This window comes from Gasterosteus aculeatus, chromosome 4 (genome assembly GCF_964276395.1).
Source record: "Gasterosteus aculeatus chromosome 4, fGasAcu3.hap1.1, whole genome shotgun sequence".
Taxonomy (NCBI): Eukaryota; Metazoa; Chordata; class Actinopteri; order Perciformes; family Gasterosteidae; genus Gasterosteus; species Gasterosteus aculeatus.
This window is the reverse complement of record NC_135691.1, coordinates 10,491,984-10,503,211: the sequence shown is the minus strand read 5'-3', so window position 1 is coordinate 10,503,211 and position 11,228 is coordinate 10,491,984.

Below are 11,228 nucleotides of genomic sequence, written 5' to 3'. Positions count from 1 at the left end.
TCTTATTTTTCACACCAAGTGAAAAAAAACGCTAAAATTACAATAACTCAGCCTTCAGTTTGCCTTCGACTTCGAATAATTATACAAGAAGATTGTTGCCTTCAACAAGAGACTACGTGTTGGATATGTTTTTTCATTCTTTGTAGTATACGGACATGACTTATGTGGTATAAAAAGGCCTAGACCGTCTTAAGATCACTGCGTTAGGGAGGATTTCCTTTGTCTTAACTGGACACATTGGCTCTTTGCTCTTCATCTCAGTACTATTCCATCGGTGCAAGATGGATAAGAGGAGGAAAGATCAGATAAAATGGGAACGTGTGTTAATGTTGGATGATCACAGAGTAGGGGCTATAAACAAGAGAAAGAAGAAATCATCAGTGAATTTCCAAGTGGGTCCGATTCCTTTTCATGGGGGTTCAAGAAATTTCGCAATAAAGCAAGTGTGTTCATCTCATACGCCGGCACCACTCATCTGATCTATTTCACACAGCCAGTACTACTTGCGATACTTGGGTGAGTTTAGAAATAATGGACATAATAATGTTGCAGTGCAGTGGCGCCTTTGTTGCGTTCTGTCTGTGGGGACACTTAACAGGGAAAGCTGGTATTGATCATAAATAAAAACCTGTTCACAGTGCAACTATTAATTCTGAGGAGTAAAAGCCCTGCATTTAAACGTTGAGATGTTGTACGCATAATGTACTTCAATTAACTTAATGGTGGTTCATGATGGAGCTTTTAATCATGTTGTGTCATTTTATTAATAATTACATTTATTATATTTTGGTTCTCGCATTTTGTGACTCAAATCTTTATACGCAACACATCCCGCTGCTATTGTCATGTAAAAATAATGCAAAATGCAAAACCTCAAATGTCCTTAATAATGATTTATAATAATATGAATAATTATAATCATGATAAAAAACAAGTTGCAGGGTGAAAATGTATCAAAAAAACTCAATGTCCATTTAATAGAAAGTGTCACGTGCAGACAACATCATTTGTAAATGAATCAATTTACCGTAAAGGGAGTTGAGTTTGCATCCACAGTTCTCTGTTTTTTAGACGAGGCGAGCATACCTAAGTAACCCCCTCCATGTCCTCTCACTCTCTCACTCCCTCACTCCCACCTCACTCTCTCAACCCTCATTCAGGGAAATTCAGGGAAAAGCAAAAAATATAAGTTGCTCAAAACAAGCTCTGCCTTTATTCCCTTTTCCCCCCACCTGTTACCACAGCGTCTGTCTCCTCTAGATCTCCCTCCCTCTCTCCTCTACCAGGGAGATCAGCATCTGTCTGTTTCAAACAAAAAATGTGATTAGTAGCATTTAAAAGATGAGGCAGTAATAAAAAACGGAGGGAAAATAAAAAAAATAATTAGAGGCATGGCTGTGAATATAAATGAGAGGCTGAAATGAGCAGAAGTGATAAGAACACGAGTCCCACAGTTCTGCTCCAGTAATCTTGTAAACGTCTTCACTAGCTAATCACGTTGCCTCTGGAAAAGCTGCAATCCAGGCTGGGAAAGTTTGAAGAACTGGAAAGCCGTCCTCATTCTGATTAGTCAGGAGTTGGTGCTGATGTTGTAGCTGCTTCTCAAACTTTCAGTAAAGAGGTTGCTCATGTACTTGTGTTCTTCCTCTTACCTCTGTGCAAGTACCACGTTAAGATGCAGTTTCGTGTTGTATTTTGTATTAAAAAAAGGACATTGGGAATAGGACACAGTTGTTTTAGAAACAGATATCTTGTGAATGCCATTTACTGTCAAACAAAACTCATGTCATGCCTCATATTATTGGCCAGATAATAGACGATGAAAAACGTAACCAGTGTTGGAGATTTTGAAAGTCTCTTTTGATCCCCAATTATTACAGTTTACGTCAAACTAAATACAAATGTAATGTCTATTTAACATACATTGAACTATCAACTACTGTGTGTGTGTGTGCACATCCAGAGAATTTAACATCCAATGTACTGGAGAACGAAAAATGTGAACATTCAGCTTTGAACTGTGTTTTACTTTGTGAACGGTTGCAGCCCACCAGGGGCTCTGGGGACCGAGCTGTGCGTGTCGACTGCCGGATACACCGACGTAGCAGCCAAACCTTTCTTTGCTTTCCTGGAGTCAACAAGCCACGAGCCCTCATCCCCTAAAGGAACATGGAGAGGCCAGCAAACATCTCCGCCCTTACAGGGCCTGCACGAGTTTGTATTCTCAAGGCCTTGATTTGTTTGAATGTATTCGTGGAGTCTCGTCCGTTAGGAGGACGCTCCTCTGTCGGATCGGTTCCTTAGAGTTGGCAGTTAGACAGCTGCCCTACAGGGAAACTATGTTATCAGAAGAAAAACGAAAACCCGTGTGGAAAGAGACTGTGAAGAGAAGGAGAAGGAGGTGACATTGTCTAAACCAGAAGGTGCAACACGGGGGGAGAGAAGAGAAAGGTTCAGTAACAGAGAGAGGAGGCGCGATGTGTTGTCAGCCGGGAGATATAATAAGAACAAGAGGTGTAAAGTCTGAAGGACAGCATGAAAACAGTGAGATAATGGGTATTGTGGTTGACTTATCACTCAAGGCATTGTTCAAAAGAAGTCCCTCTTTAGTAGAATATATTGGTGCAAAAAACCACATCATTTGGGTTTTTGCTAGTTTTCATTTTTAGATTTTGTGCGCTTGGTTGGGGATTAGGGCCTATTTATAGAATTGTTTTTGGAAAGATATCCTGCGGAGCCCACAGAGGATAAAATAAGAACTTTCTTTCTTTCATTTTTCTTTAAACTAAAATGTGTTGCACTAGAAGCAAACACCTTCCATTAATACGTCCAGGGAGCCGTTGGCTTCAGTTCAGAGCGTTAAACTGTAAAATAAACCGACACGAGTTCACTTGAATTGAATGACTGACAAGGTCACATTCATCAACACACTTACGTTTGCCAAGCGCGCACATTCACCCACAATCTATTTCAATGATAGATAATATTAGCTATGTTTTAATGTCGAAAAGGTAGCCATGCTTTGCATCCGAATATGCCCCATAGAGACAATCATGCTGATTGATGGGAATCGTCATTTTATTGCAGCTCATGAAATACAAATGGCTTTGCATGAATATTTAATGTTAGAGGAGAACAGAAAATAACCGTGATAGATAAGAGGAAGACGCGTGGCCCCAAGTGAGGAGTGAAGGAAACAAGAAGGAAACAAAGCCGAGCGTCTGAATTGCTCAGTGATTCGCTCCGTGCACGTGGGAATCAGAAATCAAATGACAGCCTGCACTCTCCTGTAGTTCTTTCTGCTCCTTCAGCCGAAAATGTAAATTCCTTTTTCTCGTCCCACAATATCCTTCTCACTGACAGACTTCTGTGTTTCCATCGCGTCAGCACCGCACAGCTTATGGATGTGTGGAGCCCACATTGTCAGCCGTTAAAGCCGCCCCCCCGTTCCTCCGCTGTGGGTGTGCGAGTGTCGGCAGCTATTAATAACTTAGCAGCTCTGCATAGTGGAAACCTGTAGTGGGAGATACATCTTACCTCCCGGCGCTGAATCTGATTTCATCTCTTGTCCTCTTCTAACCTGCTTAGGCTGCTTCAATGAAATGATCTGGAAATGTTGTTCCTTGTCATCTGAACGTGGGAATCTACCGTTCACGTTGTTCCCTGTATGTGTGAGTATGCATAGGTTTACCTATGTACCGTTGTATTAAATAAATAAAGTTATTTTACTAAAGCTCTTTTCTCATTAGAGCTGTCCTACAAACCCTGACATGTTTTTCTAGCCTCAGATGTTTTGGTAACAAGGAGCAAATGTCAGAGAGAAGGAAAGTTCAAAGCTTTGTCTGCAATCTGTCTTTCTGCTCTCTCTCAGGCCTTTCCAAACGGAATCAGGGGAGCTTTCAAGAACTAAAACATAAACATCTCTCTCAGGCCAAGGAATTCAACACATTGATGATTTCATTCAGATAAATAACATTTATCTTGATTTACATTGAAATATATAGTTTCATATATATAGGTGCATTTTAAAGGCAAGGAAAGCTCACATGCTTCCTGTTATCAATACTTGTCTAATTCAACACACACACACACACACACACACACACACACACACACACACACACACACACACACACACACACACACACACAAATGTAATTGTCTCCCTTGCTAGGAAAAAAAGGACACTCATTAATACGAGATGGGACAGAGAAAGATTAGGCTTCTGTTAGGTCTGCAAATTGGACAACAGAAAATCAATTCAAGCACAAACAGCAGCTAATATACATTTCCCCATGATAGAAAGTCTCCCTATCCCTGCATGTGTGTGTGTGTGTGTGGGTCACTACAGAGTAATTGTGAAGATAACAGCATGTAGAAAAGGAAGCTAATGTATAATACAAGAAAAAGCGATGAATAGATTCAAGAAAAACACACACACACACACACACACACACACACACACACACCCACACACACACAGGGATCCATAGAGCGATCGATTATTTAAACTGTACTGTCTGACAGCCTTGATTGGAACCGTCACTAATCGGCTGAGACGGAGGGAGAGGCTCAAAGGTAGTTGCTCATATGTAGAAAACAGAAAAGAAAAAGGATGCAAATGTCACGGAAATCATTACGAGCCGGTCTGGTTTGCCGTGACACGACTCTGTCGATAGTCCATTTTGGGGGCGACTCTGAACAATTTGGTGCTTCAATCCGGTAATCGAAAAGCAAATAAAAAAAAGACAGCATGGTTTATATATATATAAATATATATATATATGTATTTTTTTTTTTTTGCTCAAGTACATATAAAAGGGAGCAATTTTTAAAAACTCTTTAGATGCCATACAGACATTGAACTTCTGCAGTCCAGGTCAGTCCTGTCCCACTCACAGCAAACCTTACCGAGCATGCAGACTGCGTTTAGGTTAACTTCCCGCATTGGGTCACATGCACTCAAAGCAATCAAACCGCCCGTTGGTTCACTCAGAGCGGCCCGAGATCACCTCTGACAAGTCGTGGACCCGATGTCAGGTTTCTGTGTTCACAACTGCTGAAACTGCACCGACTGCACTGCACAAACTAAAGGCGTGCAGGTTAAAGCATCCCTTGGATGGTGTTTCGCCCAGTCTCAGCAGCCAATAGCCTCTGATCACATACACCTAACTCATGGATCGCTACCACCTCACCTCTAGAGAATAGCTACCGTATTTCTACTTAAAAGAAAGAGAGACGATGACACATCAATGGCTGTATGCTGTGCCACATTTCTTTCCTTCGCTGTCCCCTTCAACCCACCCCCTTTGTGATTGTGTTCATGAGTAGCATAGAGGTCTGCAGATTGTGTCTGATAAATTTGTGGGGATTCAGCTAGAAGAGGCCGGCGTCAGATGGGTTGCTGTAAAATCGCTGACTGGCCCACAGCAGCCTGCTGGAATTAGACCCATAAAACCAGGAGAACTCTCGCAGGGGATCCAGACAGAATACCAGCAAACACACACAACATGTGCAAAGTGTGCAAAAAGTGCCATGCACACTATTTCAGTGCGGTCAAAGCTATTCACTCAAGGCCTTTACATTAAATTAAACTAGACACAGGGAAACAGGAGAAATAAAGAATGTACCAATCTTAGTCCATCCTAACCATCATGCTCACATATTCATTTTCGTTTTCACACTCTTCACTACTTGTTATCTTTCTCTGCCCACTACTCAAACGTCAAAGACTCCAAAGGTCCTTCTAAGGTTCCAACCAAAGGAAAATATCTACTCTGATTGGCTGAAGAAAACCTTGTTTCGCTTTTCAGAGATGAGATGAGATCTGCTTCATTGTTCCAATGCTCTGCCGAACATCCTGCTTTAGGCTTTGAAGGACTATCTGATGTGTGGCCTTTACTCCCTGTACCAGCAGCAGACATTTTCCCCCAACTAGCTCTGATAAGCCCACTGTGTGCTGCCCGCCCTCGTCTAATGGCAGACCGGAAGAGTTCAAAAGAGGTAGACTGACACTGCATTGTTGGTGGCCACCAATCACAGCACCATGTTGAAAGCCAAAGTTACTCTCTGCCTGCTGGATATGAAATTGGAAAAAATGCATTTGTCTTGAACACGTTACTTTCCAGGAACTAATTCGAAAAACACTCGTCACACCCAAGTGACATCTTCAGGTATTCATTTGACTATGATTGGCGGGTTTGCTTCCATGTAAAAGGGTACAGTAAAATGAATGCATCTCTATTTATTGTTAAGATACTGGAACCTGAAATCTCTTAACAGCAATGCATTTGTCAGGAGGGCTCAGGGGAGCTTTATCAGCACTGAAAACTTCTTCTTAAGCTCCAGATGTCAGAAACCCCTTTTCAATGATTTAGTTGGTGTCGTTGGGGATCTCGATAAGACTTTCAATGGCCCCTACTGTAAATGTAAATGTATGTTGCCTGCGGCTCTCTCACCATCAAGAGGAACTGTGAATAATCAATAACATCGGCAGATATTACTTAGACGACAGCTTGTCAGTCAAAAGCAAGCAAGGCACATGAAACCTTCACTAAAATGGACAGAAAACAGGTTGCTGGCTTTTTTTTTACATCCACCTTGAAAGCCGCAGGAGGTTGTCTTCTGTCTTTTGTCTTCTCATCTGATTGTGGTGTGACAGGAGGACAGCCATTTTGTTGTGGTGACAAGTATCACGGGCAACAAGCTAATGAGGTGTGAAGGAAGAGCAGAATTCTTTTGACACGAACGTGTTGCAATGCAAACAACATCCATCACAGTCTCACGTCCGTCTCTCTGAGTGTTTGGTCTGTGTGAACGTCTACTGAACAGATGCTCCTATGCAGGGGAATGTCTCCGAGGGATAAATCGCTGGCGGACTCTTCAGACGCCAAGCTGGCCCAGGAGAGAGGGATGCGCTGTGGAAAAGAATACCTAGAATGACTAGATTGAGCTGTGACTTGCTGGTCAAACTGTAGGCATAAAGAGGGGTTGCTTTTTATGAACTCCTTCAGCTGCCTTTGTGAGGGTCGGGAGCAGAGATGTTCCGATACCATTTTTTTTTTTACTTCCTGATACGGTGCTACTGAATAAAAGGCAGTTAACCATCTCCATTCTTTCACATTTCTGTTGAGAGCTGCTAATGGGCAGAAATGATCGGGCAGGATGTGCGTCCCGGGTAGCAAGGTGTAAATTACCAGAGGAATGGTACGACGGTTGCGTTTACCTACACACCCGCACCAGGCATTTCTGATAGTGGTATCAGAACGACTCTATTTCAATCAGGAACTCCCTCGACATGGAATTTTTATCCATTTATTGCAACAAATGGAAATACAATTATACTTGGCGCTGGTGGCTCTGCTCTTAGAATGCTCCCCAGATTATTCGAGCTGCTAGTAAGCCAAAACGGGGATCAGAGCGTATAAACCCCCGGGAGATATTCAGCAAAGAGCCAGAAGTAAATATTGAATACCGTTTCAACTATTTGCTGTGCAAAATGAACTCTGGACTAAAAAGGGTTGAGGCTGGGGTGGAAGAAGACTTTTCCAGCAGTACTGTCTGTAACAGCGTTGGCGTAGAAAGAATCAGTGGGTAGGGAATCATATGTGAATGAACCTTCTTGAAATGGGAGTCGGCTGGAATTGGCGTGTAACCAAGTGGAAGCGACGATTCAATCGGCTGACTGTCCGTTGGTTACAGATAAGGGCGTTTGACCACGCAATGCTTCATTAAAAGTAAGGTGGATCACGCCTCGTTGGACTCCACACTAGTCGTTGGAGCTATCATATTAGTGTAGTTATTTTGTCGGTGTGTTTATTTTTGTTGACACTGGGGGGTATTGATCACTAGGAGGGGCACTTGTTATGGTGAAGGTGTTTAGTTGTGTGTCAGTGTCAGAAGAAGAAGGGACTGCAGGAAATGTTTGTTTGTGATTTATCAAATAATTCAATCTAAACCGCAAAGCACATATGGACATTGGCAATGGAAAGTGTTCCTGGGGGAATGACAAAGAATTGGAGTAATAAAACGTGGCTCTAAATTGCGATACTGGTTAAGACCTGGTTGGACAGGCTGTGACTGACCTGATACACAATAGGAGGGCCAGTTTTCCCAAAGTGCTCCGTGGACCTGAAGACTTAGCAGCTACAGGCAGCTAAATCTTATTAAACGAGTAAACTTCAATGTCATCACCTGTTGTACACGGAGTAGAGTAATAGGCAGAAGGTCTTTATAACATCTTCCCAAGATTGTGGGAAAATAAGTATATGAAACAAAAACAGGTTTACACATGCTGCTGTATTATTATTTTACAGTATAATCACAGTCTACTTTGTAAAGTGAACCATTGGTTTTAATCACTTTGCATCCAAGTCTCTGCAGTGATCTAAATGTAAACAGCTGCATCCAGTGAAGGTTATTGGCTTAATGAGCCTGTGGCAGCAGTCAAGAAGGCGTCTCTCAAAGAAAATCCATGTCTACACGCAACTGTCTGGAATGGCCCACTGGCAAAGTGACGGGGGGGGGAGTCACAAAAAAATCAAAGATCCACGTCAATTTGAGTTTCAAAGTGCTCCAAGTATTGATCAGCTGTAACCCAGCTCACCTTGATGCTCATGGTGTGCTCAGACACACACACATCACTCACACCAACAGAATATCCAAGCATTCTGTGCACTGGATGAAAAGTGGGCCTGGTGATACGCAGCATTTAGCTGTCAGCAGCTGCTATTGTTCACGTATTAAAACAACATTGCATCTTAGTTAAAATTTGATTTGATGTACATCTCACCGCATATTCATTGTAGAGCTATGGTAATGTATCTATTTTTTGAGAAAGATGCAAACGAATGTAGGTCTTTGTTGGAGATTGGCAGTTAACAAAAGAGCAGCGAAAAAAAAGTTTCCAACACGCCATTTAAAAATGTACAACTGCTCTGCATCACCAACAGTAACGGAATTACAAAAGAAACGCAGTCGACAGCGGTCTTCATTTTGTTTTGCGCATACATGTAGCCCTCAGATATGAGTTATATTTTCTTTTAAGTATCTTTGATTTAAAAACACTTCAATTGTTCAAATAAATAAATGTAAACACCTGAAACCCATGGGCACCAGATTGTAGTTTTAAGCTAAATTTCATCTCTCTAGGCAGGTCAAAACAATAACACAGTGTAATGTGCCCGGTTGCTCGTGGGCTCTCTTGGGTAACAAGGAGGCGGATACACACACGGTTGCTGTACGGTAATTGTCTTTATGATGGCAGCAGAAATCAAACTGTTCTCTTCCCTGGATCTCCCTCTGTGCTCTCTTTTGGCGGTCTCGGTTCAGCCTTCTCTGCAGCACACCAGATCCTCCACTTCCTCTTCTACTTTTACTTTTGTTTTTGTTTTGTTCTCTATTGGCGGTTGCATTACCGCCACCTTCTAGCACAGCGAAATGCCACTACTGTTCATTTCCTGGAAGGGAGAGAAACACTTGTGCAGCTTTGGCCATTGGACCTCCACCTGGCACCGTTCCCTGAGCCACTCCTCCACCCTGCCCCCTCTGCAGCTGAGCCAAACCTGGCCCCGCCGCCACACACAGTAGACACAATACAAAGATCTTTCATTCTGAAACATGCTGATTATATGTCCCGACGGGCCTGGAATTGCCTCAGCACTCCCTGGGTGGAGCTGGAGCGTGCATTTGGGGAGGCTAACCTGCTTGGCCTCGTGCCACTGCAGCTTGGACATGACAAACCGAAGGGATGAGCATTGTGTCTTCATGGAATTTACCAGGTGACATGGAACGTTCCCCTCGAGCTTTGGGTACGCTATGCATCTTCTACCTACTTTTCTCCCTCCCCGACATTTCAGGATTTGATGTTGGAATCTGTATGGAAACAGTGGCAAAGAGTTAAACACCCCCACATTGACCCCAAAGGAAAAGTTGTTAGTCTCTTAGCTCATTGGTTTCGTTTCTCCTCTGTCCTCTTCTCTATTGAGCAGACAAGGAGTTCTTCTGTTTACTGCTGAGAAGCAGGTGCCTCCCATGCAGGGAATATTTTTCTGAATCTACATTTACATCTCTGTTATAAGGTTATCTTCATAAGCATCACATACCTGGTGCCCTCCTGTTTGGCGGCCATCCGCTCCAAAGCTCTCTGTATGTGTACAAGAAACGGAGAGCTTTGTCTCAGCCGTGTCCCTCGACGAGGATTCGATTTTGTCATCTTTTATCAGCACTTCTTTGTTTTCCAAGCTCTGACAGTCTCTCAGGGGCGGTCTCTTGCTATAACGTCTTTCTTGTGTGTGTGCTTTTGCACGTAACCCACAGTGATTATATCCCAGAGCAGAGTTTGACACGTCTGGAAGAGAACCTTTCCCTACAGTGATTTCATACTTTATGCTTAAATAACTTATTTATTTAGTCTACTTTGGTGGAAGCTGAGTCCGTCCCAGGGTCACATTGCGAGTAAGAAACTAGTTTCGAGTTTGTTAATTAGCACCTCGAGAAGACGCACAGCAGAGATTGGAGACATTTGACTCTACACTCATTTACCTTGTGTGCATATGTGTCTATGTAGTCATTAACTATTGTGCTTACTAACGCATGGAAGGGAGATATCAGGAATTGACATGTAATGTAAAGGCAACAGAATGGATCAGTTGCTGCAGGGATAAAAGCTCCTGCACCAAAGATGATCTAATTGACAATCCATCTCAGTCATAATGGGCATAAAGTAGGGTTTAAATATTTTGGTACCTTATATTTTGACTGCATTTTGTTGTTAGGGTCATGATTTGATTCAAAATTGATTTATATATTTCAAAACGATTTCAAATTCATAAACCATTCTAGCATCAGATAGGAGGGTGCCAATATCAGTTCCTGACCACTCCAGTTACTCCACAAGTAAGTAACTTTTTTTTACGTCCACGACACCATGTCCTATCCAGCTGCAAGTGTGGTGCAAAGTTATCTGCTGAACTTTGGTTGCACGCCTCGTTTCACATTATTCGTGCCGCTTGCTTTTGAAGCGCCTACCTGAACCAGGAACAGATGATTAATAAAACAGACATTTTATAACCGTAAAACTTCATGAAACCTCCTCATTCTTACTTCAAAAACCTGAACAAAGGGGCCAGCTGGCATGACTATTGCTCATCCATCTTCAAAGTGCTCATGGCTCATGTCTGATCTCAGGTGCACAGCTGTAGGAACCTGCTTTGCTTACAGGACGCAAC